We start from the raw sequence: 27,998 nt of genomic DNA on the forward strand, positions 1-27,998 counted from the left end.
GCACTCTGAGTTCACTCAGAGGGCACAGGATGTCTTTGCTCCAGACCGTGACAGCAAGCATTCTCTCTCCACTACTTTCTTGGGGATCCTGTGGGTGATTTCCAAGCCAGCAGCCAGGAAACCTCTGAGGCTATGACAATCTCAAAGAGACCTTAAGTGGCCTGATTTCCAGGACTATATATCTCTACCCACTGATGATTTTAAATTCTTTTATCCATCCATCATTTATTTTTGAATACCTAGGCTAGGGGTGTGCATATATGGTAAGACAGACAAATTAGGTCCCTTACAGGACCTAAGTTCTAGAGAGTCAAACATTAATCAGATAATGCACAGATAAATACATAATTACAAATTGTGAGTTAAGTACCAGAACTGAAAAGAGAATGGTGATTATGTGATCTGCATGGAAAGACCTCTCTGAGGAAGGGGCATTTAAACTGATATGAAGCATGATGTGTAAGAAGCCACACCAGTTTTGAGTATAAAATCTTCAGGAACATGAGCTTGGAGGATGCTGCCAGCAGCTACATTGCTTCAGATAAGCATCATGCTAATAGTCAGTGCAAGAATCCTGACTAGTTATTCCTACCAGCTCTCCAATACAAGAGACAAAAGTGAAAGCAAACATCAGTTCCGCCTTGCCCACCACAGGGAAGCCAGGCAAAATGAGCAGTCAGTATGCTGTTTCTTGGGGCAATTCCTCCTACAGCACCTAATGTGAGTCTCATAGAAAGGGTAAAGTTTTGGGAGGGACCAGCACATATGAATATGAACTGGTATGAAGAACAGAAGCCTTGGTGGGAAAGGAAAGAAGGAGGTTATGGGTGCTAAGGTAGTTGCAATAATTAGGAACAGCCTCTGAGAGAGAAAAGAATGTAATCTCATATTCCTACAGTCTATGCAGAAGTTAAGATGTTTGTACCAAATCCTCTCCTTTCTACCAGTGTAAAAGCCAGCTCAAAACTGGAGTCTTTCCACATCTCCCAACTTCCCAGAGCAAATCACCTCCAGCACCACATTGTACCTCCACTGCTCTGTACCACATTGTTCTCTAGTCACTCAGTGGATTATTTTCTTGCCCACTCAATAAGATGATATACTTCTCAAGGACTAGGTCTGTCCCTTTACTTCTTTTGCATTCCTCACTGCTGGTTTAGTATTGTACCCACTGTAGTCACTTAACATATCAATGCCTGCAGGATAAATGAATGGTTTAATTAATCCATATATCTTTAAGATTTCAGTAAGTGGAAAAATAAAAGAAGTGTTCTAAATATAACAAAATTTAGTGATCCCTGGCTAGGGCTGGATAGTAGTCTTCCGGAGAGTGTTTAATACTGAATATTTGTTCTTCTTTAAACAGAGTGCATAGGGTCGTATATCTGGAAATTTTCATCTGTCCAGAGTAAGTGAAGGGCACCTCCACATGGTGACATGCCATGCTCAGAAAGACCTTTCAAAGCTTTATTCCTAATTGTGATTCTTTAGATTCTGATTGATTACCCTCGCAATCCAGAGAGCCCATGGTATGAATGTTATCCAGTCCTTGGGAACAGTCCCTGCACCATGTCCTTGAAGAATACTCTGAACACCCCAGCCTCCTCCACCCTGGGCTAGAACCCCACTACTCCATCATCTCAAAGCATATTCTCAGGGACCACCAAAGCACAGCCCCTGGCTTGTTCTCATTGATGCTGGGCTTCCATGCAGGAGTGTTACATTAAACTATCTTTAAAAAAAAAAAAAAAAGGAAGATTGGATGCAGAGTGGAATGCAGTTTTATTTTCTTCCTGTCTTAATGGAGGGAAGCTATGAGGTAATCTTTTCAGAAAGTTTTAAAGGGTCAAAGTGATTTTATGAGGGTTTATTACTATTCACATTTAGGAAACTTCGCTCTTTTATTTCTGCTTTGGATTAAAGTGCTCCTTTTTATTTACTTCTTATAAGCTTTAATTTAAAAAAAAATAGGAACATAAAACTTGCCTTTCTGAAGGCACCAATGCCCCATCAAATCTAATGTCATTGCCTTGAAAGACTGAAACAAAAGGCCAGACATCCCTGAACCAGTCATCTCACAGAGCCAGGCAGCCTGTGGGCCGCCGGACAGGAAGGTCTGAGCCTCGACACATAAAGCATCCATCATTCGCTGGACTCACTCCAGCACAAAAAGCCTGGCTTTCTCCCATTAGGCAGCATGGTGTGCCCTCTTACAGACCCCTCGTCACACTCTGTGACCTCCTCGGTTGGTGTAGCCTTTGTTTCCTTTTCTCATTTCAAAATGACTCCGCTGGCACCACATTGAAGCCCAAGTTTGCCTTTTAAAAGTTGCCCCTCTTGAAAGTCTTGGCTGAGTTTTTGAATAAGCAGGTGTCCTGCTTCAAAGTTATAAGAAGGCTCTGTTTTCAGATATGTTTCTACCTGTACACATGTATATAGGTCTATAGATTAAATCTACCTTTGCACAGAGCAATGGAACCAATTTGTAATTATTTTGTTCACTGAGCTTTCTGGTTCAGTTTAGTACCTTCTCCAGGCTGCCCAGGCCCTCAGGCCTACAACCTCAGCTGAAATGCAGGAGAATCGATTCAGTGATGAAGAAAGAAACTATTCAGAGGCACAGGTCCTGTCCACACAAGAGAAACTGGCAGCATAAATCACAGGCAGCCATTGGAAGGGGTAGTGAAAACTGCAGTAAGCATCTTAGTCCTTTATGCAGTCACCCTGGAATAATGACCCCTAATTTATTTTAGCTACTTTGCCCTTTGGTAGAGATGTCCTCACTCTCACGCCAAAGATTTCAGAATACTTTTCGGTTGTTTTTGCCTTTAAACCAGGGAATCTGGCTCATTCCCTATTTGCTGAGTCGTTAATTGACCCAAACATTTCCCCAACATAATCATCCATTCTACCTTGAATTTTGTTACCTCTTTACTCAATCTCTGCTTTAGCTTGCTTTGCTGGCTCAGTCAGTGATCTTTAATTTCTCTTCTTTATGTCTGGTTGCTTATGTTTTGGGGCAGACAATAGAGGTGATATAGGCCATTATTCATGAGTAGCTTCAAGGGTAACGTGAGAAATGCCTCATCTTCTGACCCCTCTTAGCATAAGAATTGCTGATAAAATTCTAAAATGAAAAGAGAAGTTCTGAGAAAGATATCAGAGAGCTGCTTGGGAGCAGCTTTCTGGAAGAAAGACCTGGGGAGGAGGACTCCTTAAAAACTAAAAACTAAAATAAAATGTTTTACAAGAAGGAGAATATTGACTATAATTAACCTCCAATTCACCACCATCCAGAACAGCCTCTGGGAATGACAGCACAAATTCAAAATAACAGTGAAATATGGTGATGGCCAAGAGTTTAATGGGCTCATTTCAAAACCTAATAAACTAGGGTTCTGTTACCTGTAGCCAAGCAGACCCTTCAGATTTCCCTTCCTCACCTTTATTTGAGCCTCAGATAAGCAAGCAGTGACGTAGCAGAAGTGTATCTTCCATGAGATGCCTGGAACTGTGGTTCTCTGAGGAGATATATCTAATAGCTACTACTCACTCAGGAAAACCCCCTGATCTCGGCAGGCACAGGCAAAACCAAGCAATTTCTCACTGCCTCTTCTCCCTCAGCTGTCTTTTTCATAGCTGCAGCTTCCCTATCTATGCCACTATGAATATGTTTTTATATTCCATTTCCCATCTCATTTATTTGTCCAGAACACCAGATAGATACTTCCAAAGGCCAGCTGAACTCCCATGGGCCAAGGGAAAATTAAACCCCAACAGGGCTGGAAAAAGGAACTCAACCTCAGTGGCCTTTCCTTCCCACAAGCACTCAGCCCTGCATATCTGATTCCAAAGATGGGCAACCACTCTCTTGGTCATCCAGAAACCTGGGAATCATCCCTGCTTCCTCTCTTTAAATTATTCTCCTCTCCCAACAACCAATTTTCCCCAGAAAATCCAAAATATCTCACCAATCAATGTCACTCTTCCAATAGTGCTTTTGCTCTATTCTCAATCCTGTTCTCAGTTTCTCTTTCTTATACATTAGTAAAGCACATACCTAATATTTTTGGTGGATGTGAGGATCATCCAAAAACATCAGGTATGCACTTACAGATGAAGAATTTAAGTAACCCATGCCCATGCACTGCCTCACTTCATCTGAGTTAAGGAGAGATAAAATGATACATGCTATGTAACAGAGATTTGAAAGTATACAGATCTATACAAACCTAATTCACCATGATTATAGAAATCAATAAAGATTATTTGAGTCTCCTTGATGCTTTGCTATTACAGTGAAAAATGAGAAATAAAAATTTTACAATATGTCCATCTTACACACCTGAATGAAGACTCAGCTGAACTCTCAAATCGGAGGTATATTATAAAGCCACAGACCCAAGACCTCAACACGTCCAACCCTTCTCAACTCACAAAGAAGAAAAAGCAATGTCCACAAAGCTGCATGGCTAATTTGGAGAAAATCCAGGGTTCCTGTGTCAGTGTCACACTACTTGTCAGCTCCACTCATCAGAAGAGAATGAAATTCAGAGAGGGCTGAACTGATAAATTTGAGTGTCCCATTCAGAAAGTACCTGAATTCAGAGCCAACCTCACACTCAAACACGCTCCTTATAGATATTTTTAATTATCACATCTGTCTTTAAGACCCAGAACTACCACATCCTACAAGGCCAACATAGTAAAAGCAGAAACAATATCTATTCTAGAAACTGAGCTTCCTAAGAAGAACTATGATAGAGTGAGGAAAGTATAAGCTTTTGAACCAAATAATATTGATAGAAATCCAAACACTATTATTTACTGATACTTTGGTAATTGAACAAATCCCTTTCTGAGTTTTTATTTCTGTAAAATGAACAAAATTTAAAAACCAATGTTTCATTATTTAGGAAATAAAATCTTTGCAAGTGTGTTCAATAAATGTTGGCTTCTCCCCTATTCATTAAGATGTATTGATATATATTAGCCTTGGCCAATTTTGAAAACCACAATATAATTTTGTTTCTACTTAAGGAGTGACAATGTTTCTCTGATGTAACTACACATAAATAGAGACACATCAAAAACATAAAATGTTTTTCTTCTTTTTCTTACCACAAGTATGGAGTCTGCATTTAGGCAACTGTAAGGTGGTTAGAATATCCTTGCATGAGAGATTTAATGTATGTTTAGTGATGCCAAGTTCTCCTGCATGACTCTTTCAGAAGTCTAAAAAGGATCATCAAATGTGAAGAAAAATTAACATCAGCTTAATACACTTTCTATGCCAGATCCTACTGATGAATGAGTCTGGGCTCTGAAATTACACTGATGGGAGTCCAAATGTCATTCCAGCATATATTAATTAGCTGTCTGAACTTGGGTAAGTTACTTCTTTTTTGACGAGAAATTTCCTTGTCTGCAGAATGGGCAGAATAATAGAACCTATTTTGCAGACATATGGTGAGAATTAAAGAAATTAATGCATACAAAGTAGTTAGCACCAGGCCTGACACATGTTAAATGCTCAATAAATTCAAGCTGTTGTCAATACATACTTCAGATGCATTGCTAGGAAGAAAAGGAAACAACAAAATAAGAGAAACAAAAACTTGATTCCGTTGAAAGAGTTCTGTTTTTGTCATCTTTAATTCTACTAATTTAAAGTGTCTCAAGTTAATCTGTTCACACATCTTTCTACCTTTCTCCAATGCCATCATCTTCCTGGGAAACTCCCAAATCCCAATATGTCTTCCTTTTATTAAGAAGCCAGCGAAATGCCTGTCAATGCCACTGACCCCTCACTCCATGAAACATTCCTGGAATCACTAAAGAAAAAATGGCAACTTCTTTCTGCCACCCCTTACCTAAAAATTAAGATCTAAATGCAACTCTTTTGAGATCATTTGAGATCCCATCAATGCACTTCCCTTTTGTTTCTATACATATTTGGACAGTGTCCACTTCTTCCTATGTGAAGCAGCTGTGCATGTGTGGAAATAGCACACAAATTGGCATCAGGGGATCAGAGGCTCAAGCCCTTGCTCCCTGTTTGTGTTGACTTTGGAGCAGGTGCTTTATCTCACTTAGCCTCATTTTCCTGATATGAAAATTATATGATATAATAACATCCAGACAACACAATGTTGTTCAACCCTAAGAAGAAATGAGCCATCTGAGCCATCAAGCCATGAAAAGATTTGGATAGCTTACATGTCCATTTCTAAGAGAAAGAAGCCAATCTGAAAGGTTATGTATTATATGGCTCCAACTTTATGATATTCTAGGAAAGGCAAAACTATGGACATAATAAAATGTTTAGTAGTTTCCAGAAATTAGGAAGAAGGAGGGATGAATAGCAGAGCACAGAAGATTTTTAGGACAGTGAAACTACACTGTATGATATAATAGTAGATATTGCTCATTACACATTTGTCAAAACCCATAGAATGTATAGCACCAAGAGTGGACCCTTAAGTAAACTATGGGGCAATGATGAGTCAGTGTGGGTTTATCGGTTGTCACTTTTGGGGGCAATATTGCTAATGAGAGAGGCTGTGCATGTGTATAGGCATGGGATATATGGGGACTCTCTGCTCACTATTCCTATCAATTTAAAAGCAATCTAAAGTCTATTTTTACAATTTTTAAGTATTATTTATTTATTTTGCAGTGCTGGGGATGGAACCCAGGCCCTCACACATGCTAGGCAAGCACACTAACACTGAGCTACACCCCAACTTAAAGTCTCTTTCTTAAATGAGAATAAACATCCCACAGGGTTGCTATGAGAAAGACAGAAGTTGATAAAGCCTGTAAAACGCCTCACAGAGCATCGAGAACATCATATATGCTCACAAATGTCAGCTGAGTCTGTTCCCTCTCTAAAGTCTCTATCTGTATATGTAGATTGTGTCTAAGAAGAAAGACACCACCTATGACCAGAACATTCTAGAAAACATGGAGCAGAATTCCGAGAACAACAGGTCACTTTATTATGAGGATAATGATTGTTCCATGGTTTCACAGGTTATATAGTACATATTTACTACCTTCTTAATATTCTTCCTCAAGAAGGAATATGATTTTTCTTTTGGTACCAGGGATCGAACTTGAGTCCTTGCACCTGCGCAGCAGGCTGTGAAACCGCTGAGCTAAATCCCCGGCCCAAGAAGGAATATGATTTTTCTATAATTGAGACAATATTTTTAAGGATTTCATTTGTCACTGATGCACAAAAGAAAAATCAAATAAAGTAGACCTGGGGGTGAGGACAATCGGGCACTTGCCTCAGACACAAATTCAAGGTGAAGCCAAAAAGCTCAGAAATCCAGATAAACAGTATTTTAATGCAATATTACAAAAATCAAAATTAATGTAAGAGATTTGTGAATACCACAATATCATTTTTTATAAGACAGGATCAGCCTTGCTGATTTTTTTTACCTTTTTAATTTAGATTCTAAGATGCCTTGGCACAGCACTAAAATGACACCCAGACAACTGAATCAGGAGTCCACAAAGGGAAAATGAAACAAGATCTTCTGTTGGCACCTTACCTGCATCAGTGGTACTGGGTGCATAACTGGTTCTTCATTTTTAAGCCCAGTTCACTTTCACAATAATATCCAGAACTGTTCATTAATCTTTGCAGTGTTGCCCATTAGAGGACATGCTTTACATAGTGACTTTAATAAAACAGACACTAAAAGCCAAGAGCCACAATGCCAGTTGTCTCTAATTCCTAACTCCAGGTCTTGCTCCTCCCCTGCTGTTGTAGAATCACTTACTGATCCTGGTCCCTTTAACATACCAAGACAACCATGCTGGGTCTCATATGGCCTAGATCTCTGGCTTGGCCAAAGTTTCCATTCTTCACTCAAGCACAAGCACTGAAAGGGAAGGCATGGCTGAAGGACGTGGTCCAGTAATTCACTTCTTAAAGCACAATGAAAACAGAGGAGAACAGAGAATAATCAGGTGTAAGTGTAGGCATGCTAAGGAGATTGGGGTAGGAAAAGCTTGGTATCAGTTTCTGTGATCTCCCATTTCTGGAGGTTACCTGGTCTCATTTATCAACAACACAATTCTAGAAGGATGCTTTGGCAGCCCACTCTCCTTCCCAAAAAGATTACTTAGCATTCACACAGTAGATGTTTTCTGAGCACTTGCTATGTGCAAAACATCATGCTTCACACTCTTCAGGATACAAAGGAGAGTGCTAGTATGCAAGTCTGCCTTTCAAGAGACTCACAAACTAATAAAAAACAAAACATAACAAAGTCCAGTAGATAGCACTTTCATACTATTGCAGATAGGTAAGTGAATTCGATACCTTGTAGGCAGTTAGGGCCAACATAAGGAGCCAACATGGAGGACTGTGAAGACACATTCACCGAAGGCCAGCATTGTAGGAGAGAAACTACTACACCCATGTAGGATGAATAGCAGGGATTGATATTCCAAATAGGTATCAATAGACCTGGGTGGGGGGCCAAGGTCTTAACCCAGCCTTTCTGGGAAATATCCCTGACCCACCCTTACTGAAAATCCTTGTACACTTGCTATGTGATTTGCTCCCCTATTTGATCCCCATTTAATCAATATTACCTGGGTGACTGTACTTGTAATCTTATTGGTTGGTCATGGTTTTGTCTCACCTCATGCCCATCTTGTAAATTTCCATTGGGTCTTATAGTTTTGGCCCACTTTGTACCTGCCTCACCACATGGCATGGTTGTATAAAATATCTTTGAAAAGTGGGGTGAGTGAGCAACCCACTTTCCAGTCCCCCTTGTCTCTCTTAGACAGAAGCTTTCTTTCTCTCAATAAATTTGTCCTACTCTTAACCTCTGTTGTTCCTAGAATTCATTCTTCAATTTTAGAGAACATGAACTCACATTTTGGATATCTAGTAGGTTTGGGAGTTACATCTTTTCCCCCTATATCAATACAAATGTCATTTTCACACTGGATCCTTACCCTGCTCTAACAAAGATTGGATAGATATCACCATTTCCTTGTCAAAGATGAAGAAATCATTTTTGGTTATAAATAATGATGCTAAAATTAGAACCCTTATGTTTTGTCTTCTTCAATGAAACAATATGGTAAGTTCAAGTGGTTATGATAAATCACCTAAGTATTACAGGAGAAGATTAGAAATGGTAGTGTTATTCCTTTAATAGTGTGGTATAAAAAAGAATCAAGAAGCAGATGTGAATGAGAGTGAGGGTAAGCAAAAAGTTGCGGGGAAAGAGTCATGGTGTTGAGAAGGCAAATGAGGGAGGCAGACAAAAGACACAGGTACAGGTAAAGGCAGCAAACTGGGCAATCACAGGTCCATTTCAGCTGTGGTGACCAGTGTGGATGGCTACTGCATAAGGTTTTTGCTAGGAAAGTTGTGTTAGACACAATAATAAAATCAGGTCATAGACAGATTATACAGTTTTGTACAAGCAAATGAGTTTGACTTTCCTGGGTGGAAAAGAAAGATTAAAGTTTTACATAGAAAAATAGTATAAATATTAATGTTAAGAAAATTAATCTGCTTATAAATTGGAGATGGTGCACTTTGGTGGAGAGAAATTCCAAATCAAGGAAATCTGTTAGGAGACAATTTCAGGAATTTAAGTATTTAAAAAATCCTGAACTAATGATGGAAATGGAGTAAAATCAAAGGGAGATGGCTGGTGGCAGAATATCTGGTTTCACTTTTATTTTATTCAATCCCAAATGGACAATGGAAATCTAATACTGACCTATCATTTTTGCATGTTTTTACTAATAAAATACTAGGATTTACTGCATGAGACACTGTAGTAAGCATCCAGATGAAATAAGAACACAAGTTCTTTGAAGGAACAATGACAATCAGGACAAAGAGCAACCACCTATCCTGGGAGAGTCAAGTAAGTCTATATAGGACTGAAACCTTAACTGATTCTTGAAGAATAAGTCATATTATGGATTAAAGTATGTCCTCTCCAAAATTCACATTACAACTCTAATTTTCCGAATGTGACTTTAACTGGTGATGGGAATTATATGAAGTAATTAAGATTAAATAGACCATGAGGGTGGAGTTATACTTCAATAGGATTGGTGCCTTTTAAGAAGAGGATGATCGCCCTCCTGCTGCTCCCCGCCCAGACGTAGGGGCTTCTGAGCTGCCATCCCACTACTCTGGGTCCGGAGGAAGGGGCTTCCTGGCCACCATCCCTCCCGCCACTCCTGGCCCCTGTCTCACCTCCCCAGCTCAGAGGAGGTGAGCCACGCAGGCACCAACAACATGCCCCTTGGTCAAAATGAGAAGACATGTAAATAAGTCTCAAAACCATACTTCCAGATCACCTACAGGAACTCCAAAGGGAAATGAGATGGAACACTCTGATACTCAACCACCTGGACCCACTGAACTGGCAACAAAAGGGGATCTGGGAAAAATGAAATCAGAAATAATTTCTCAGATAACAGGAGAGATTGTGCCCCTAGTGCAAGACATGATTAATAAATCTAGAGATGAGCTGAGGAACATGATGGAATCCCAACATAGGAAACAAATAGAATCCATAAAACAGATGCAAACAGATTTCCAGAACATGAAAAACTCCACTGAAAGTCTACACAGGAGAATGAGACAATGTGAGGACAGAATTTCAGATATAGAGGATAAGATTGCAATTAATGACCAGGAAAAGAAAAATTGCTTCAAAATTCTAAGGGAACATGAGAAATCAATCCAGAAGCTGCCGGATGATGCAAAGAAGAATAACATAAGACTGATTGGAGTCAAAGAAGAAACAGGAGAGAGTGCAGACAACAGAAAAAAAAAACTCACAGAAATAATGGCAGAAAACTTCCCAAGCAGGGGAAAAGAACTTGACATACAGATAAGTGAGGCATATAGGACTCCAAGTAGCCTTGATCAAAAACAATCTTCACATAGGCATATAATTGTTAAGATTCCAGAAACACAACAGAAGAACAAAATTCTACAAGCAGTTAGAGAAAAAAAAAAATCACATACAAAGGAAAGCCCATCAGAATCACAGCAGACTTCTCAACACAAACCATCAAGGCAAGAAGAGCTTGGTCCCAAGCCCTAAAAGAAAACAGCCTCCAACCCAGACTGATGTACCCTGCAAAACCATCATTCAAAATTGATGGAGAAATAAGATACTTTCATGACAAAGAGTACCTTAGGAACTTCAGGAATACCAAACCAGCCCTCCAAAACAATTTTACACAATATCCTAGGAACAGACATTGAGGATCACAACCCCAGGAAGCAAAGCAGAATGAACCCATCTGGCACAACAGGAAATTAAATGTAAAGGGGGAGAACCCAACAAAAAGAAAAAGTCATGGCAATGACAAGTCAATACGTTTCAGTTATAACCATCAGTGTTAATGGTCTCAATTCACCAATGAAAAGAAATAGACTGGCAGAATGGGTCAAGAAGCAAAATCCAACAATATGCTGCATACAAGAAACAAATTTAATTCAAAAGGAAACTCATAGACTGAAAGTTAAAGGGTGGAAAACAATACTGCATGTGACAGGAACCCGAAAAAAAGCAGGAGTAGCTATCCTCTTGGCAGATCAAGTAGATTTCAAACCAACACTGATGAAGAGAGATGAAGAGGGACACTACATCCTTGTAAAGGGAAGAATCCAAGAGGAAGAGATGACAATCATAAATATCTATGCACCAAACACTAGTGCACCCAATTATATAAAACAAACACTAACGGACATGAAAAGTCATATATGCACTAATACAATTGTAGTGGGAGACCTCAACACCCCACTGTCACAAATAGATAGATCAACTAGACTACAAATAAGCAATGAAATACTAGAACTCAATCGAACTCTTGAACATATGAACTTAACAGATGTTTACAGAGTCTTCCACCCCACAAAATCAGAATACACATTCTTCTCAGCTGCACATGGGTCATTCTCGAAAATACACCACATACTCACTCATACAATATATTTAGGTAAGTGCAAAGGAATTGAAGTTATCCCCTGTACATTATCAGACCATAGTGCAATTAAATTGGAGATCAACAGCAAAAGAAACTGCAAAAAATTCATAAACACATGGAAATTGAATGACACACCTCTGAATAACCAATCGGTCACAGAGGAAATTCAAGAAGAAAGACACTTCTTTCAAATAAATGACAAGGACAATACAACATGTAGGAATCTATGGGATACAATGAAAGCAGTCTTATGGGGGAAATCCATAGCAGTGAATAATCATATTAGAAAAACAGAGCGAGCCCAATTAAACAACCTGATGCTGAAGCTCAAGCTTCTAGAAAAAGAAGAGCAGGACAAACCCAAAGTACATAAAAGAGAAGAAATTATAAAGATCAGAGGAGAAATCAATGCAATGGAGACTAAGAAAACACTACAAAAAATCAGTGAAGCCAAGAGTTGGTTCTTTGAAAGAATAAACAAAATTGAAAAACCCTTAGCCAACCTTATCAGAAAAAGGAAAGAAAAGGCCCAAATCCATGTAATTAAGAATGAAAAGGGTGAAATTACAACAGACCCAGCAGAAATCTAGAGGATCATCAATACCTACTTCCAGAACCTATATGCCAATGAGATGGACAACACAGAAGAAATGGACAGATTCCTAGATACATATGAATTACCAAAGTTGAATGAAGAAGACCTAAAAATTCTGAACAACCCAATATCAACCAATGAAATTGAAAACTTAATTAAAAACTTATCACCTAAGAAAAGCCCAGGTCCTGATGGCTTCACTGCTGAATTCTACAAGACATTTAGAGAGGAACTGCTGCCACTACTGTTTAAACTCTTCAATGAAATTGAAAGGGAAGCAATACTCCCAAATTCATTCCTGGAAGCAAGCATCACCTTGATTCCCAAAGCAGAGAACGACCCAACCAAAAAAGAGAACTATAGGCCCATCTCACTAATGAACATAGATGCAAAAGTCCTTAATAAGATACTGGCAAACAGAATGCAGAAGATCATCAAGAAGATCATACACCATGACCAAGTGGGATTCATCCCAGGGATGTAGGGATGGTTCAACACACGCAAATCAATCAATGTAATACACCATATCAGTAGAGCCAAGGACAAAAACCATGTGATTATCTCCAAAGATACAGAAAAAGTATTTGACAAAATCCAACATGCATTTATGATAAAAACCCTACAAAAAATTGGAATAGATGGTCTCTTGCTTCAAACTGATAAAAGCCATCTATGAAAAACCAACAGCCAGTATCATACTAAATGGTCAAAAACTGAAATCCTTCACTCTCAAATCAGGAACAAGACAAGGATGTCCACTATTACCACTCTTGTTCAATATAGTTTTGGAAACATTAGCCACAGAAATTAGACAAGAGAAAGAAATAAAAGGAATAAAGATAGGAAATGAAGAAGTCAAATTGTCATTATTTGCAGATGACATGCTACTCTATATAGAAGACCCCAAGAACTCCACCAAAAGTCTTGTAGACTTAATAACCAAATTCAGTCAAGTAGCTGGTTACAAGGTCAACACACAAAAATCAATAGCTTTCCTCTACAGTAACAACAGACTCACTGAGAGAGAAATAGGGCAAATAATTCCTTCCACAATAGCATCCAAAAAACTGAAATACCTAGGAATCAACCTAACAAAAGAAATCAAAGACCTCTTCCCTGAAAACTATAGCACTCTGAGAAGAGAAATTGAAGATGATATCAGAAAATGGACAGACATCCCCTGCTCCTGGGTAGGAAGGATTAATATAGTGAAAATGGCCATACTTCCAAAACTGCTATACAGATTCAATGCAATTCCAATGAACTTCCCAGCAGCATACTTCATGGACCTTGAGAAAACAATCCAAAAATACATTTGGAACAAGAAGAGACCTAGAATAGCAAAAGCAATTCTAGGTAACAGAGATATGGCAGGGGATACCACAATCCCCAACTCGCAACTATACTACAAAGCTCCTGTGATAAAAACAGCATGGTACTGGCCAAGAAACAGACTTGAGGACCAGTGGAACAGGTTAGAAGATGCAGAAACAACGCCAGACACACTCAGCCATCTCATCTTCGATAAAGGAACCAAATACCCTCACTGGAGGAAAGATAGCCTCTTTAATAAATGGTGCTGGAAAAATTGGGCTTCAACTTGCCAAAGATTTAAACTAAACCTATATCTCTCACCATGCACTAAGCTAAAATCTAAATGGATTAAACATCTAAATATTAAAATAGAAACACTGAATTGGCTGGAACAGAGGTTAGGTAGAACTCTTGAAGACATGAGTGTAGGAAAAGATTTTATGAAAAAAACCTCAGTTGCCTGTGAACTAGCACAAACAATCAACAAGTGGGATCTCTTCTTATCAAAAAGCTTCTGCATAGCCAGGAAATCACCAGCAGTGTGAAGAGACAACTCACAATGTGGGAAAAATTCTTCACCTGCTTTTCCTCAGACAAAGTTCTACTATCTCAAATCTATAAAGAACTTAAAAAGATCAGACCTCCCAAATTTAAAGACCCAATCCAAAAATGGGCATCTGAAATGAACAGACAGTTCTCAGACAAAGAAGTAGAAATAGCAAATAAATACATGAAAAAATGTTCAACATCACTGGTCATTCGAGAGATGCAAATGAAAACAACGCTGAGATTCCACCTCACCCCAGAAAGAATGGCTGCTATCATGAAATCAACCAATAACAAATGCTGGTGGGGCTGTGGGGAAAGAGGAACCCTGCTCCACTGCTGGTGGGAGTGTAGACTGGTGCAACCACCGTGGAAATCAGTATGGAGATACCTCAAAGAACTAGGACTGGAAGTCCCATTTGACCCCGCTATTCCACTGCTGGGGATCTTCTCCAAAGAATTAAAAGAATCATACCATAGTGATATATGTGTACCCATGTTCATAGCAGCACAGTTTGTGATAGCTAAAACTTGGAAACAGCCCAAATGCCCATCAACTGGAGACTGGATAAAGAAAATGTCATAAAAAATGAGAAATTAGAGACATTTATAGCTAAGTGGATGCACTTTGAGTCAATACTCTTAAGTGGAATAAATAGGACACACATGTATAAATACCGAATAGTTTCTCTGGTGTGAGAAACTGAAAGTGTAAATGAGGATTAAAAGGTATAATAGATAATGTGAAATAGGAAGAAAAGGGGCAAAGGGGAAGGGGAAATGGGAGGGGGAGGTGAAAGGAAAGAAGGGAATGGAATTAATGTGAGAAAATGAAAAAATAGGAACAAAATCTTTGTAAATAGGGAGGACTGGAGGGATTGAAGGGAGGGCTGGGCAAGGGTGAAAAGTAAGAACCAAGAGAGATTATGTAAAGGTGCAAATTTCCAATGATGAATTGTATTGTCATTATAATTGTATACCTAAAATGTACCAATGATTAGAATGAATAATTTATAATGCAAAATAGGAAGAAAAGTTCCAAAGGGGTAAGGGTAGTGGGAGGGGCAGAGGAAAGGAAAGAAGGGAAAGGAAAAATTATGAGAAATGGAAATAAAGTCTTTGTAAATAGGGAAGGGTGGAGGGTGTGAAGGGAGGGATAGGAATGGGGAAAAAATAAAAACCAAGATGCATCATGTAAAGGTAGAAGTTCCCAATGAGAAATGTAAATGTGTTGTATACCCAAAATGTACCAATAAAAGAATTTAAGATTAAGAAAAAGAAGAGGATGATCTCTCTCTCCCTTTCTCCACCCCCCCCTTCCAAATACACCAAGGAAAGGCCATATGAGAACACAGTGAGAAGGGGGCTGAAGACAAGCCAGGAAGAGAAGACTTTCCAGCAACCAGCCCTGTGGAACCTTGAGCAGTGACTTCCTCGCTTCCAAAACTGTGAGGAATAACTTTCTCCTGCTTAAGCTGTTCTTTCTATGTATGTTATGTTAGGCAGCATGAGCTGACAAATATAAGTAGAAAGCTTATTAGCAGGAGTATATATTGTAAAGGAAGTATGTGTTGTCTGTGTGTGTGTGTGTGTGTGGATGTGTGTGTGTGTGAGAGAGAGAGAGAGAATGAATGAAAGCTATTAACAAAACAGCATCATGTGTTTTAAGAATTCCAACTAACTTGATAGGGCTAAAATAATGGTGAATTTGGACAAATAAGAATATGCAAAAGGACAATGAGAAAGGGCCACACTGCCCATACTAGTGTTGGGACTTGATTTTGAAAAAGAAGTGAAACTATTTCAGGATTTAAGCAGGACAATGTAATGATGAAGAAGTATCTTAGAGAAATTCAACAAGAGTGTAAAGAACAGATGAAAGTAGACCCAGGCTGGGGGCAGGTAGCTTGTTATGGGAAATTTATCAATCATGCAGTCAAAATCAAATGACAAAGCAGGGTAGTAGAAGCACCAGTGAACGTGGGATGATAGTTAGGAGGAAGAATTATCCCTTAAGGACCATCCCAAACATCTGCTAACCACATAGGACAAGTGCCTTTTAACATGTGGACCACTTTCAATCATTTGAAGTTAAGTAGAATTTCCCAAAATACTGACTTGAATATATGGGGACAGACCCAGGTTCAAGGGTAGAGAGGTATATGAAATGTCAATTCTCCTCCTTGAATAGTTATTCCAATCAAACACAGCAGCTACAGACTTTGAGGCTGATGTGATCCTCTCTATTGAGTCTGCATTGTTCTTAATGCCACATGCACAGTTCCACACAACAGAGACTGCAGGCTGCATACAGTTGTCCACTTCATGTGTGTCACTTGATTTTTCTCTTCTGTTTCCTCCCCCTTTCCCCTCTTTCCATCTGTATTTTCTCCTTTCTTCACTCCCTCCTTTTCTTCTTTCCTTCTTTCTTGCCTACTTGGCTTCATGATTATGTTTTGCCTGAATCATGATTGATAGCATTTCCTTACATTTTTATAGTTTTTCCAAGTTCTTTGCACATTTTAAGTATTTCCTTCATTTTCTCGCTTGATTTTTGCACCATGATATAAAATACAGCAACCACTTTTACAACTGTTGAAAAGGAAATCCAAGAAGGCAACACAATAAGTTAGTAACAAAGACAGGGAAAGCATCCATGCACTCATTCATTTCTCATTCATTGATTCCTATTAGTTCTGCACTGCAAAATTTATGAATGATTACTATGGGAGCCAGGTTCTCTCCAGTCAGAGTTCTCCCCACAACAGATGTTCATACACCAGCACTGGGAAGTCAGCTAGGTGAGACTTTTCATAAAAGCTTCTAGGAAACAGTTGAATGTCTGCAAAAGTGTCCTAATCATTTGGTGGGATCAGCCATAAGAAATGCTAATTACCCTCTTGTCTCAAGTGTCCCCCATCAAGCCAGAGATAATTTATTTCTTCTCTTTGTCCCTACATATGTCCTATTATAATATGCACAATGCTTCAATCCATGTATTTGTACATATTTTTATCTTGAGTCACTAAACTATTAGCTCTTGACATTGACTTAACTAAGCACCCAGCATACTGTGAATACCTTTACAGTTTGTATGAGTGAAGAATTCATGAATGAATGAATGAATTATTGCTATACTATATGATACTTTCTCTGGAATACAATGGGAACTTGCAAGTAGAAGTTTAGGTCACTGACTACATTGCTGTCTTTCTTTCACCTCTGTAGATTGAATAAGAACATATGTTCACCATCAAACTTAGTAAGGGACATATTAGGGACAAAAGCAAAGGGACTCTTGATGTTTGGCTCTTCTTTGATTTGGAGTCAAAGAGGCAAAGAGAAACAGTTCTTGTAAAAATTTACTTATCTGGACTCTCCCAGGATAATAAATTATTCCCTGAGATATCTCTGAATGCTTCAAAAATCTTCAGAGTTTCAACCTTCCACTTACAATTTAGGAAGTTTGCAAATATTTAAGCACTTTCTTTGGTCCAAAAGAACCAGCTTTCCTACTAAAGGAAACAGACATTTTCTAGAATAACAATTTTAACAATGGGAGAATCCATCCCCAAAGTTTGTAAAAGGTCATCAAGTTCAGAAAAGCTCCTGCAGCAGAGAGGATGCTGCTTGGTATAGTAATCCCTCTTATCTGCAGTTTCACTTTCATAGTTTCAATCGCACACAGTCAATCACAGTCAGACAATATTATGTATTTTGACTGTTTCAAGTCAGACCACATTCAAATAACTTTCATTACAGTGTGTGGTTATAATTGTTCTATTTTAGTATTAGTTATTGTTGTGGATATCTTACTCTACCTAATTTAAATTACAGTTTGCCATATATATCCATATATGTATTTATGTACAAGGTTCAGCACTATCCAGGGCCTAAAACATCTTCTGAAAGAACTTGGAATGTATCCTCCCAAAATAAGGGAGGACTCATGATAACATTTTACCACTGACTGTTTCAGCTATCTCTCAAGAATTTAGAATGTGGAGCAAGAGGCTAGTGGATGCACAGAAAGACACCTTTCTTGTGAAGCAGTTTCCTCCCACACTGAACACAATCAAGTACAGTATTTAACTTACAACACTCTGCAGGGCTGGGGAGAAGGGTGTTATAATTCCCTGAGACAGTCCTGAAGTAAGCACCAAACTGGCATGCTACAAAATGCAAATAAAATCACCATGTGTTGGAGCCCCAGGAGATCAGGAAGGGATGTGAATTATAAAAATTTTTTGACTTACTGCACAAATATCTCCCAATAAGGCAGCCCTGAGACACTTTCTCAAACTAGTGAAGGGGAAAAGACAAGGAATTAAAAAGCAACTTTCACAGAAACTCAGTGAGTCACTTGATCTTACTTAATTCCAATCTGTTTCTTTAGAACTGTTTTCCATAAATGAAGGTCTTGCATCTAAGAAATATGTGCCCAAGGGCCCATCTTCTGAAAGCTTAGAGGTCTTCTTGATCCATACCAAAGGCAAGGAAAATATAGATGGAGAAAATGACCCTCACTACAAGGCTGCTTTGCATCATCTGTGCTTCAAATCTGGCAAAATGCATGTCCATGAGATCCCGAGGGCCAAGACTGTATATTGACATCTGTATATTGAGCTGCACTTTGGCTTCTGACTCAGGTAGACATACATTTTAGACACTCCTTGCTTTCAAAAATATTTTGATTTTAGGTGCTTTTATTGACACAGGATCCCCAACAATCCAAGACCTCAAGTGGTATCCCTATAAGAGATCATTCTGAATACGAAATTATCAGCTGAAATCCTTAAAACCAATGAGCAAAGGATCAACAAAACAGAATTCTAGAATGGGAAAGGTCTTTAAGAATCATCCAGGTCAGCATATGGCATTTTGAAAAAGTAGTGCCCAAACTGAGGGTGATGGCATGTGACTGTCATCCTAGCTTGGACAACTCAGTGAGCTCCTGCTTCAAAAACTTCAAAAAAAAAAAAAAGGGCTAGGGATGTAGTTCAGTGAGAAGACACTAGGTTCAGTCCCCAGTACCACAAAAAAAGAGAGAATAGAAAAGAAAAAAAAGTGCTTGATAGAGTGAAGTTAAGAGAAAGTCATTTTCTTTGCTCTTAATCTTAGGCTAAATGCATGTCTGTCTAGATAACAATAACTTCAAAAAGTTTATACAATCAAGACTGTCCAACTTTCCTGAATGATCCTTGTTACAAAGTTCAATTTATAGCAATTAATTCTCTTTTCTTGATTTCATACAGAACAGTGTAACAGTTACCCAAATAGAACAGGCTTTGTGATGCCTTTTATTTTTTTTAAAGGAAAAGTTTTGCTATAAATGAGTCCCTAACTCTGTAGGAAAATACTAAAGGAATGTTCTTTACAGGGTCATGGGATAATGGGAGAATTTTGGGGAGAAAAGGAGAATTTTGTAAGGGACATGGGAAATTGATTGTCAAGGAATTATGTGAAACACCTCTGTCTCTTAAATTTAGGATAATATCAAACAGAACAACTTTATGGTGATATTGAACCTTTTAAAGAAGAACCAAAGTGGGGCAGGGGATTTAGCTCAGTGGTTCCTCTGCCTGCCTTGCAAGCGCAAGGTCCTGAGTTCGATATCCGTTACCAAAAAAAAAAAAGAAGAACCAAAGTAAAATCTCATGAATTTGGGTCACACTAATTCAGAATAAAAGATAATTTAAACCAGACAGTTAAATTTACTTTTATACTGACAAAATTCAGTACCAGCAGAAAACTGGGGGAAATTTGGTTTTAGCAGCACTGACTTATATACAAATAAATGCCGTACAATAATTTTTGTACATTCATGAAAAACTACATGAAATTGCGAAATGGCAGTAATTCATTAGCTCTAAACATCATATAGGGGACCAGAGTACTGTGTTCTGGGAAGAGCAGATTCTAACATTTCTTGGGCCATTCGCCCACTCTGGGAGCTTTGGGGAAACCGCTTTTCTCCTCAGGTCTCTGTGGCTTCTCTGTAAAAGTCCACTTTACTTATATTCTACACAAGGACCAAGGCCCTTCTGAGCCCTCCAGCTTTTAGCTCTCTGGAGCAAGCTTTGTATGAATAACTAAGGCATATTTCTTTTATATCTCTTCTCTAGTTCAAATTTTACATTAGTTCAGACTGACCTTCCCATAGATTAATTATAATGAGCAGCATTTTGTTGTACTATACACACATCTTTCAGGCTGCAATCTGAAACACACGTTCATCTTCAATGCTGCTCTGAGCACAAACAGGCTAGAAACCAAATAATGTTTAAGAATGATATAGTGCGCTTTCTTCTCATCATGTTCCTTTCTGTGTCAATCTCTACCCCTTGGAGCCTAGCAGGTCTCAACACTCACAGAATGACGCTGCTTGCTATTTACTATTTGTCTGTCCCTCTTGCTATTTCATAACCAACTGATGTAATTACCTGATGTAATGGATTAAATATGAAATGTTACCCCAGGGATTTAGGTACTGGGGGTTTGGTCCCAATGTTCAGTGGCAGGGTTTTTGGAAGGTGACTGGATCATGGGTTAGAGAAACTCATCAAGTTATAATGCATGATATGTTCATAGCTGCATGTGTGTTAGCAGGTGGATCCCAGTTGGAGAAAGTGGCTCACTGAAGCATGACCTGCAAGGGTATATTCTTATTCTGGGTTCTTCCCCTGCTCTCTGCTTCCTGGCTGCCATGAGGTAGACAGCTTTACTCCATCATTCATTTTCACCATGATGTTTCTTCCATGGAGCCAGATAACCACAGACTAACACCTATGGAATTACAAGGCAAAATAAACCTTTCTATGCATCTCAGGTATTTCTCACAGCTATGAAAAGCTAATATACTTGAGAAACTTCCTAGTAACTCAGCTCTTATATCCATAATTCAAGTGAAACCTTATATCTACAAATCTTACACCAGCAAGAGATACTATAGGTTAGACCATGTTTCTTATCCTTACTCAAAAATGGATGCCATAATATTGCTCTTATTTCTAGGAAGGAGATCCTCTACATCCAATGAATTAAGATGTTAATAGAGAAAAGAAAAAAATATGGAATTTAAGTCACAAAAATGCTTTTGGAATCCAGTTACTAACTGAATTTGTTAACTGCGTCATTTGGGGGTAAAATTGAATCTCTCTGTGTTCACCTTCTTTAGCTATAAAGTAGCACCCTTATTCCTGACTTACAATAAACCAAATGTAGGGACTAAATGAAGTAATGGATAAGATAGTGTATTGCACATTATCTGGTGCAGAGGAAACATTTGTAAATGGTACTTTTTTTCATACAGAAATCCAGAACCTCAAAGAATATAAAATTATCCATTTTTACCGGTCGATATACAGGGAATGATCCTCAACTAAAGCTTCTGTAAACAGAAAAACATTTTCTACAAATTTTCATTTTTACAAAAAATATTCATAAAGCACCAGGTCAAGAAAGCAAGTTTCTGACTATTTTTATCCCTGAGTGTTGATTTCATTCCTTCAGCTCGGTTGTTGCCTCCTAGAGTCTTGCCTTGGCATCCCCAGCGGTGTCTGGCAGAGTCTTCTCATATGTGTCCATGTGACTATTTGTTCATCTGAATTTATCTTAGAAATCTTCATCAAGATTTAGATTTTTAATGTGTAACTGATATTGTGTAACAGGAGGAAAAGGTCTAAAAGAGCAGGGGAATTGGGAGGGGTAGGGGAAGGGGAAAAAGGGAACGGAAAAAATATGAGAAGAGGAAAAAAATGGAAACAAGGCCTTTGCAAATAGGGAAGGGTGGAGGGGGTGAAGGGAGGGCAAGGGAAGGGGAAAAAAATAAGAACCAAGATACTCATGTAATGGTACAAGAGCCCAATGATGAATGTAACTGTATTTTATACCTAAAATGTACCAATAAACTTAATGGGGGAAAAAAAAGATTTAGATTTTTAGATAATATGTTATTTAGATGCAAAACAGTAAACTCCCATGATCCCAGATAGGTCAGTAGATCAGAGACTGAACACGAAAAATACTTGTCATCTATGAATTCTAACTGTGATATTTATGTGTCCTGTTAGAATACCTTCTAACTACGGTATTTATGTTCTTCTGTAAAATACACTTATCCCCAAACAGAAAAAAAAGAACAGTGTTCTGGAGGCATGTTAGAGGTTTCCTATCTGGTCTTTTCCTGGCTATCAATATGCACTTCATTTGCTGGTGATGAAAAGACTGGCACTAATTTACTACAGAATTCTGAGCAACCAACCACTTTAAAAAGTCATGCAACCCATATCTTCCCTTGGCCTTTCAAGCACCCACTTCTGCAGAAAGAGCTTCTGCCCTCAGCCAAACAAGTAGCCTTTCTTTTTCAAGTATCATCAAAATTTATATTAATGAAAAAGACTATTCATTGATTCAATATAGATGTGTTTGACTGTCACATGCTGGGCAATGTACTAGAGGATGCAGATGATTGCAATGTGAGCACAACACACCACACACACACACACACACACACACACACACACCTTCCCTCTTATACATTTTAGGGGAGAGGGACAAATGGTAAAAAAAAAATACAGTAATTGATAGTGAAAAGAGCTTAGAGAAAAAATAGGGAAGAAGAATCAAAAGAGCAGAAGATAAGTGAGTTCTTGTAAATGGCAAAGTCATAGAAAAAATGGTGGCAACATTGGCCCTCTATACATATGGTCACCTCATCAAGTTTATAGTAATTATTATTATTATTTGCATTAATAATCTTTTCAGAAAGTATACTAAATAAGCTAACAGTCAAAGACTAAACAGAAAGTAGGTTAATGATAATGATTAACAGGTATCCTACCAAACAATTCCATATGTTATCCTATTAATCCTCTCAGTCTAAGAAGGAACTAATTTTCTCTTTTAACCAATAAGCATATGGAAATAGCACAATGAAATTATTAGTCTGAAGTCATAAAATTAGTGACAGAGTTAGATGTGATTACAAGTCCTAGGCTCTTAATATTAAATGTCTCTTTGCCATAAGCTTACTAACATTATTTCACAGATTTAAATAAACATCTCTAAGAAATATAAAGGAATTTATTTTCCAAAAGATTGTACCTATGCTTGATATTTGACTTGTATAGATATTTACTATCTAAATGTACTAAGTTTAATTTCATAACTTCTCTCCAAATGTATTTGTATGTGTGTCTTTCTGGGGAATAAGCATACATTATTCTACAGTTCTGAGCTCTTCTCTAAGCTTCTGTGTTCGAAGATCAAGAGGTGGTTAAAATTTATGAAGATGAGATAAGATAAACCTGCAAAATGACGGAAGAGTGAGCTCAAAAAGAAAGAAACACAATGCTGATTAAACCAAAGTCATTCATTGGCCAAGATTTGGGAGGAGGACTGTAAGCCAAGTCTTTCCAGATTACCTGAGCCTCCTTAAGCCTGGACTGTGACCACAGACAAGAGCTAGGATCCTACAGAAGACTGAGTGAATAAAAGTATGTGGGCTGACATGACAGTTCACCCCTCCACAGTGGAAAACAACAAAGCAAAACACTCAAATTATGTGCTATGCCCAGGCAATTTAATTACATTTTAATTATTTATGTCTTGCTTTATTACAGAAATCATAAGCTAAACTAGATGTGGGAGAGAAAAAGAAAGAAGAAAAATATGGATAACACCATAAAGTTTACACAGGAATGCAGCTAATACAGAAATATATAATACACACATAAAGACCTTTATATTCATAGAGAGTGTGAGGTGAGGTACAAATTTATCTTGAAACTGTGTGGCAGGCAATCAAACAGGAAAACCCAATCAGTGATATAATCCACAGAATCCAAAAGATAAAATGTAGTTGTCTTCACATACTAGTCATGTCAAGGGAACTGATATTAAACAATGCCCCTACTTCCTACAAAGCAGTCTTTTCCAAATGTGACAAAAGTTGGAAGGGAAATGAATTCTTTCTGCACAAAAGGGGACCCAAAATGAAGTAGAAAGAACATGGGTCTTTTTCTCTATTGATGGTCCTGATTGTTCTAAGAACAAATGACACCATATTTGTATAGTGTCTGGTAGATTCTCACCTATGGTAGGGGCTCCACAAATATGAAAATGGAGTGACAGAAGCAGATGTGGAAGAGCAATAAGAAAATTCATGATGTAATCTTGACATCTCTGCACTTCATCCCTAAATTTCAGAAAATATTGTTGATTTCACAGGTTGAATGTGAGAATTGAGTGAGACAATAGGGGAACACTCATTTTCAAAATGAGTATGATTGCTAAGCCATTGTTCTGCAAAGGTGCATGCAGAACACACGTGACTGTCACTTCTTGAAGACTTTCTTTCTGCAACAATGAAGAGCAGCTAAGGCAAAATCTCCCATCCTTCCCACCTGCCCAAAATATAAGGCTCAACCCTTTTCCAGCACCACTTTACTGCCCTTTCTGACCAACTAGGCTCCATCAACCAGATGGTCCCTGACTTAGAATGTTTTGACTTGTGATTTTTCTATTTTATGATGGTACAGAAGCAATATGCACTCACTAAAAACCATACTGAACTGAATTTTGATCTCTTCCCAAACTAGCACTATACAGTGTGATCCTCTCTCCTAATGCTGGGCAGTGGAAACTCGCCACAGTCCGGGTCAACCCCATGATCATGGAGGTGAACAACTGACACTCTACAGCATTCAATATTGCTAAGCCAGGATGTTCAGTGGGTTAGGTGTATCCAATGCATTTAATTATGATATTTTCAACCAAGGATGGTTGTATTACTACATAACCTCATTGTAAGTTGAGGAGCATCTATATTCTAAAACTTCCCTCTTTGTCTCTGGTAACAACACTGATAATATTCCCTTTCTTGTCCAGACCTTGTCACTGGTCTGTAAATTCTTTGAAGTCAGGGACTTATGCTATTTCTTGTACCATACATGTAGCCTAGTACCAGTATATAGAAGGAACTTGGGAAAAGTAAAAGTAGATTTGGTGCTGTGATGCTTAATTGATGGCCATTCTTGCCTGAACTGAAGAGGTAACATTTACACCTTTGATTGGAATTAACAAGTACTGGAAATTATTTTTAAAGCTACGCTCATTTAAGTTTCAAAGCCAAATTCCAGAGAGCTTACCAACATAAAAACATTTGTTTAGATCTGAACTTTTTTCATCCTAGAGCACTTAGACACATTCAATACATCAGTTCAACAAACATTTATCTTGAACCAAATCCTTTTTCTAAGCTTTTTACAACTTTGTACAGTTCAAAAGAAATGTAATCCTCATATTATTCCTTCATTTGTTCATAAATCACTAATATGTTGGTTTAAATGCACTTTTTAAGATGAAAAATGTTACCCTCTCAATTGAAGTTGTTGAAAGCTGCTTTTCTTCTTAAATATGGAGGTTATTTTTTACAGAAGAGAAACATAAATATCCTAAAATACTGTTGCCTCCTAATCTATACTGTTTGAAGTATTTGACTAAATACATTTTCTATTATTTATCTACATTTTCAAGGTGTACTTATGATTTCTACTCAAAGTCATTCAGTTAGTGAGATATCAGAACCTTGAGACATTTTTTCAGCAAATAGTGAAAGGGCATTTAATGTTTTGGTCATTTTATAGCAAGAAAGAGCCGTATAATGACAAAATAAAATTATTTGGTCTGCTCAGTGCAGCTAACACCCCACATATGACCTTTCTTCTCAGCTTTATAAATATCTTTTGCATTACAAGTGGTGCCAAAATTGAATAGAAAGCCTTTAAAACAAGGCTGTTTGTAGACAATAGCTATTATCCTTGAGGACTCAGCTAACTGGCTGTCAGCTAATCTTACATTTGGATACTCCTGGAAAGATAAAATGACAGTTAATTGGTTTATGTGAGAAGAGTAAAATATCTTAAGCAAAATATAGCCCATGCCAATCAAATGCTACTGGAAAAGTATTTTCTCAGGAAGTCGTATTGACAATATCAGACAGAGGGAAGCAGAATATCTGAAATAATAGCTAATGATGTATTTCCTCTGGGTTCTCTCCCTCCCTCCCTCCCTCCTTCTCTTTCTCCCTCCCTTCCTCCCTCTTTTCTTCTCTTTCTCTCCTTTTATTCACTACTAGTTATGAGCATGTGCAATTCCTTCAAATTGAATCAATCTGCAAGTATCCCCAAATCACGGTAGTTGATACATAAGAAATCTGATCTAATATATTTCTAATAAATTATATTATATTTCTAATAAATTCTCATACATATGTTACCCCAAATCATGCTAAACTGATCTATCTCACATGAACATAATCTGCAGAAGATTGTACTGGCCAAATGATTTGACTTGGGTGTTTTATAACTATGAGTCTGTGACTTGTCCCCCTGTCACATGATGATGGTTATTAGCAAAGCCAGATCTAGAATTCAGGTCTCCTGATCCTTGCCCAGGGCTCTGTCAAATATGCATGCTGAGATTTCTGTGTTTATGCCCATGAATCACTAGCTCAGGAGCAAAGTCATTGCTCTGAAGAATCTATGTTGAAGCCACATGTATATATTCACTCCCCTCTAAATATTATCTATAGTTTGCTTAATTAAGGAACAACTTATCTATGTTCCCGAATTCGCTCAAAAGAAATACAGTGAAGTATCACCTGAATGGGAGGTATAGTGGTAGAAGTTTCTAGAAGCAAAGTGAAACACTGTTACCTAAAAGCTTGGCAATCAAACTAAAGAGAAGGAACTAAGGTACAGTCCCAAGATAAACCCAGGTCATAGATTCAAAGAGTGTGCCCTCTCAGAGGGTGAAAGTGCACATCACAGGTTTGGGAAGCAGAACCAGTGGAGAAAAGGATCTAGAAAATGACTAGGGGATGTTGAATAATCAAGGATGCTAAAATGGTAAATTCTGAATGAGAGGTAGAATGTCCCAGGGATGACATCCCCATACATTTCAGTGGTATTGGTACAATACAGGATTCCCTAGAGGAGGTACTCTGATTGGAACATACCCATTGGTCCCTGGTTTGGAGGAGGTTCCAATAGTGGTCATATCAGATCACTGCAATTGTGGGATAGAGGGCATAATCTCTGCATTGACAATTCCAACTGGAAGACCTCCTACCCCACTTGCAATTTTAGACTTGCCATTATTCTCATTGCCTTTGTTCATCATCTGCTTAACAGATCAATATTCAAAAACCACAGAAACTAAAACCAAAAACCAAATCTAAGAACTATAGGCAGCATGGAGTTCAAGGTTACATGACAAGCATTTGGAGATGGTCTGAGACCAGACCAGGGAAAAAGCCATGAGGATGTTTTCAATGAGGCTTTACTCTAATTTTCAAAACAAACTGTACTATCTAAAAAAGCTCTCTGTTATGGATAGATGTCTTCTGATTTGCAGTCTTCAGTAAGAAACTTTTGCCCAAGTTCAAAAAATATTATTATTAGTTCAGAGAAACAAGATGATAATGCTTAATTTTCTTCATTTCCAATTGGTCCCAATTATTTTCAGCAAGAATTAT

General features: G+C 38.1%; 1 long non-coding RNA gene across 47 annotated transcripts in view; it reads right to left on the minus strand.

The window, feature by feature from the left end:
• The window catches only part of LOC110346967 (uncharacterized), a 299,763-nt gene that overhangs the window by 232,248 nt on the left and 39,517 nt on the right, over window positions 1-27,998 (minus strand). The gene's annotated exons all lie outside the window — the stretch shown is intronic.

This window comes from Heterocephalus glaber, unplaced genomic scaffold (assembly GCF_053883595.1).
Source record: "Heterocephalus glaber isolate CG9 unplaced genomic scaffold, H.glaber_assembly_v1.0 deba00001431, whole genome shotgun sequence".
Taxonomy (NCBI): Eukaryota; Metazoa; Chordata; class Mammalia; order Rodentia; family Bathyergidae; genus Heterocephalus; species Heterocephalus glaber.